This window comes from Crassostrea angulata, chromosome 2 (genome assembly GCF_025612915.1).
Source record: "Crassostrea angulata isolate pt1a10 chromosome 2, ASM2561291v2, whole genome shotgun sequence".
NCBI classification, from domain to species: Eukaryota; Metazoa; Mollusca; class Bivalvia; order Ostreida; family Ostreidae; genus Magallana; species Magallana angulata.
Window position 1 is genome coordinate 66,770,196 of NC_069112.1, and position 5,703 is coordinate 66,775,898.

The following is a 5,703-nucleotide window of genomic DNA, read 5'->3' on the forward strand; positions in this document are numbered from 1 at the left end:
CTCTTACCATAGAGATGCCTCACACCATAAATGGTAACAATCAGCCCTGTAGTTTTAAAGAAGAACGTAAAATTGTTAACGCACGAGGCATGACGGACGAAAACGGATACCAATAAACTCAGGTGACCTAAAAATTGATAATTCATCAAATTGTGGATAGATAGACCCTTCAACAAAGATATATCACCTGAGCTGCTTTGAGTCTTCTTGGCTGCAACTGGGCTTGCGAGAAATTTAGTTCCATCATCATCTTCGATCTCAAAGGAGCACTCTGTAATAACAATATCATGAATATCTTACTTTGCAAATACTAAGGACAGGCATGCATAAAACGTAATGGAAAGAGAAAACATTATGGATGGGTTTTATTTATTAAACGATGCAAATCAATGTACCATTGTCATCTTAATTAATGAAAGAAAATTATTGAGAAAAGTTTTTATCATTTCAATAATATGACTTCTATTACCCCCTCCCCACCACCACCACACACACATTCACACAAATAAAAAAAAGACTGATCACCTTGTGGTGTAACATCCGATTCATTTGCACTTCCACTCTTGCAGGGTTTGGACATCAAATCTTCTTCAGTCACATGTGATTCAGGTGCTGTACTTGGGTATAGTCCACTAATGCATTTTCCATAGGCGGTAATGTTAACGTTATGGTTCATAGCTCCGGCCCTAATTTTCGTTCAGCAACGAGGGACCTCTTGAATGAAAGCTCATCAAATTGTCTCTTTCCTGTTAAAATTTCGTGGTTTGAAGTCAGATTCGTTTTCCGGCAAAATGCGTCTGTATTGAAAAACTCTGAAAATGAAAGTAAAAGTAGGGAATTTCTCAGTTTTGGAAAGGGTGTACTTCAAACAATTTCAATTCTTTTCTTCAAATGATAATTCAATTTTGACACTTGTTTTAAAAATTGCAAATCCTCTTTTCTGACATGTGTCAACCATTCTGATTTAAAATGTCCCAATAAATGTATATACACTCTGCAAGTATAGGGACTATTTTGCTTAAAGGCACTTCTTTGTTGTCCTACCGATTCTAAAAATAGTTAGAGGGATATACCCAATATAAAACAGTCATTGTGGTTATTTACAATTCTTAGCTTATATATTCACTCTAGACACAATAAAGAACCATAATTCCAAATTTGGAAAAATTCAATACATAACTATGGATTTTGCAGCATTGATACACATGCATGAAAGTTGAAGAAACAGTCCAGTCATAATTTACCTAAACAGCATATAGTTCATTGGCACTCGATGCTCTTCAAATTGCATAAATTGAGGAAACTTTAATCTCAAGGATTAAAACACGTGTAAAACATAAACATTCAATATTTTACCAAATTTATTTTGTTCATATTCTTATGAAAAAGCTCAATTATGTCTGATTTTATAAAATTGTTATCGTAAAAATCATGAGTTTTTCTTTAGTTACAAAAAAGAACTGTTTTCAAACACCACGAAAAAGGTAAAAAAGAAAAGTATAGCAATTTCCCTATCCATTAAGGTATTACATGTAGGTATTGGTTTATAAATAATAAAGTTATATGACTCTATAATGTGAGGCCCTCAATTCAGTTTTTGCTCCATTTTGATGCTAGCTTGAGATTACCTCACCTATGACGTCATAATGACGTCATAGTGATGAGTTGTTTTTACTCATATACGTGTAATATTTGCTGAACTTTTATTTAAGCCTAATTTCGGAACAAATGCACCATGACTTAACTCATTAAATATATGTAATAGGGAAAAGAAACTTGCTTATAAGGATTTTTTCTTTTACTCTTGTATATTGTTACCATGGTAACAAATTTAACAAAAATATAAATTTTACTTACATCAAGTGTGGCTCATTGTTGTGTTCTATTCTTGGAAGAAGACTTCCATTTCAATTTACATGTTATCTAAAATGAAATTTTTTGAATTAAATGCTACATTATCCAACACTATTCCCAACATTTGCAATTCCAAATCAAAAGCAGCCATATGTTGAGAGAGAGAGAGAGAGAGAGACAGACAGAGAGAGAGAATTAGAGAGAGGGGGAAAGATACAGAAAGAGAGAACAGATAGGCAACAATAACTACATCTTCATGCACAACACATCTATACAGCCTAAAGACCAACACCCCCCCCCCCCCCCATAACATTCAATATCAACCCCCACCCCAACATATTGATCTATTTTTAATAGTATGAATAAATAAATACTAGTAAATATCTACTTAAAATGATTACTGACAATTTCATTCAATTTTGATTATGATAAACAAAGATAGATTTTGTGGATTAAGTACTAACCAACATGGTAGGCTTCTACATGTTAAAGAGTGCATACCTACATCTTCGGTACATAGTCATGTCACATGCATGACAAATTAATTTACTCCAATTTAATGCAAATCTATCATCATAAATATAGAATTGGAACCTACCGGACACTAATACAATTCCCTTACAATGCAAACTAATCTTAGATAGCTGGACACTGCTAGAATGAAGTATTTTTCCTCACCGGAAACTTTCTGCTTTTCTATTTTCACTTTTGCTCGCTTGAAATGATCGCACTAAAAACCCGAAGTGATATTTGGTCTCAAATTTTAAAAAAAGAGTCTTCTAAACTCATATATAGTTAGAAACACACCTACATTTTCATTTTTTTTAATGTAAAAACTCAAAATAAATTACATTCAAGTTAAAATCACAAATTCTTTAATTTAAATTGGTTTTTTGAAAATCCCGGGGGGGGGGGGGGGTGTTGTGATGGATATTTTCTTCGAAAATATGCTATTAAAATGATTAAACTTGTTGAACTTGTTGGAAATTTAGTTTATTCACATAAATGAGAAAAATGTACAAAAGATAAATGCACGTTTATCATAATAATTGCAAATAAACAAGAAGTATGCCTTACTAGCATGGAGCTCAATATGGGTATAGTCCACTAATGCATTTTCCATGGGCGGTAATGTTAACGTTATGGGTCATAGCTCCGGCCCTATTTTTCGTTCAGCAACGAGGGACCTCTTGAATGAAAGCTCATCAAATTGTCTCTTTCCTGTTAAAATTTCGTGGTTTGAAGTCAGATTCGTTTTCCGGCAAAATGCGTCTGTATTGAAAAACTCTGAAAATGAAAGTAAAAGTAGGGAATTTCTCAGTTTTGGAAAGAGTGTACTTCAAACAATTTCAATTCTTTTCTTCAAATGATAATTCAATTTTGACACTTGTTTTAAAAATTGCAAATCCTCTTTTCTGACATGTGTCAACCATTCTGATTTAAAATGTCCCAATAAATGTATATACACTCTGCAAGTATAGGGACTATTTTGCTTAAAGGCACTTCTTTGTTGTCCTACCGATTCTAAAAATAGTTAGAGGGATTTACCCACTTGGACCTTTAGGATTGTGTTCATGTAACTCCGACACTGACCCTTTTAGATAAAATTTCAAAAATGTATACAAATACAAAAATTATTTAATGAAGAACAAAAAAAAAAGAAATACATATACAGTGTGTGAATGTGTGATTTACGACACTAAAAATTTGTTTCCTTTAAATTCCCATATGCAAATGCGGGGGTATTTTACCCAGTTTACCCAGCTTAAGTGTACATTTTCCCTCGCATGTAAATAATCCCTTTTACAGTATTGAAAGTGGTACTCAGCAAATGTAATTAAACACTTTACATTTTCAATACTATCTGAACATTTCTTGAAAGTCAAACTTTCAAACAAATTGTGCACTACAGCCTCTGTCACAAGGAAATAACTCCATCTATACATTGTCATTCAAAAGCCAGAGGCCAAGCACCTAGCTGCAATAATGTAGCACTCTCCTGGTTTTTTTTCCGGGGGGGGTGGGGGGAGGAGGGGAGAGAGTAAACATCAGATATACAAAATCGGAGAGGGCTACATTGTTGCAGCTATGGCCTGTTATCAAACAAGAAAAACATTCACAAAATAGATTGAAACAAACCTATCAAGTTGACTTCTTTCATCACAGGAACTGAGAGAGGGAAAACAATGGTATGGAACTGCAAAAGATCAAAGAATCGTTATTGCATAAATAAAGTTAAAAAAAGAAATCTTTTAAAGAAACAGTTGCCCCTTTTGTGGCTTTATCAATCTTAAAATGATTTCTTTCACAAGTCAAAATTAATTATTCTTACTAGACTTTGACCCGTGCGTGCACGGGTTGACATTGCATAAGATATCGGACATTTACGAAATAGATACATCGACGCACCGTATTGTTGACATTTACATAACCAAGCTTTAAGCCTACAATAATGCTATTAATTTCACTACACTCTGCTAAGTTATAATAATCTGACAGGAGTGCCTCCAATATACCCGTAATGTAGCAGAAAATTGCAGAATCGCTCCGAATCGAATTTGGAGAAAAATAATGAAGATGCATTGAAAATAACAGTCAAATTATTCATAACAAACCATTCTGAGGCTGTAAATACTTTTAATCTAAATATTTAATTTATTTATTGAAGGATTCCAAACTTTTTACTCGCTTCAAAGTTACACATCATGTTGATATTCGGATCTCTTGGGATTTTACTCACACAGTGCATTTATATTTAGGAATATTATTACATATATTACATATAGAGGAATTTATTACATCCATTACATTCCACTCATATCATGAAAATCAAATGCATTATCACAGCATTAGGGAGACCAGGCAAACATGTTAATTGTTATACATTATAACATTGCAACTTTGATTCTAATTCATTTACTTTGTTCAAAATGCTCACTGTTTTCTCTGTGGGTCAAGATGTCCTGTATTTCCATTGGGTTGCGGCTAGATCTCAATAAATCTGCGGTGGACTCTGTATAAAAGTACTAATATATTGTATTGTAAATACAAGGTTCAACATTTACTTTTTAAATCATTGCAAATTTTATTCCTAATGACTAATTAAAATAAATATTCCAAATATATTACATCTATTTCATTCCACTCATATCATGGAAATCAAATGGCGGGGCGATTACCGACGGTAAATCCAGCCACTCCTTTATCTTCTCTTGTACTTCCTCCAGTACAAAATAAAGTACACAGCTCGTTTTCTCCTTCTTGGTCAGCAATCCAAAAAGCGTTGTTGTGTTTTGAATTCGTTGTACTTTGCGCAAACGAATTCGAAACATTTCCAAGGACTTCAAAACCTGACTAGCTAAAATATCGACATCATATAGACGGTTGTTTCTGGCAATTTTTACAGTCAATTAACACAAATGTCTTTTCTATCACTCTATTTATACCATATTTGACAATAACATTGTTGTTACTACAACTAACAGTTTATCGCAGCTATTAGGAAAAAAATAATGTCTCATCACATTAATGTCACTATTACTAATGTTTTACTCAAAAAAATATAGTGTTAGGTAAAATCAGATGTCGTGTCTTAAAAAACGTCATCATCCCATTGATGTTACTATTACAAATGTTTAACTTCAAAGAATGAAGAGTGGTGTTCAATCTGTGCATGGTTTAAAGTGTGTGTAAGTTTAAGATGGTGGGAATCTAAACCCGGCGTATAAGTCTGAGGTGTATACAGTATGCCCATTGTTTCCTCGGACGCATTTAATACCCGTACTTGGTCAATAAAAGTCAGTCATCAACACACCACCAGTGAGGACTCCCGCAACTGGACAGTGACTT

At 33.5% G+C, this 5,703-nt stretch overlaps 1 long non-coding RNA gene across 1 annotated transcript; it reads right to left on the reverse strand.

Moving 5' to 3' along the window:
• Positions 1-201: 201 nt before the first annotated feature.
• On the reverse strand, positions 202-2,761 carry LOC128172828 (uncharacterized). Its single transcript, XR_008242336.1, has 4 exons — positions 2,453-2,761; positions 1,858-1,923; positions 526-812; positions 202-271 (listed from the first exon to the last, which is right to left on the reverse strand). It is a non-coding gene; the product is annotated as an uncharacterized LOC128172828 (long non-coding RNA).
• Between the last annotated feature and the right edge of the window lie 2,942 nt (positions 2,762-5,703).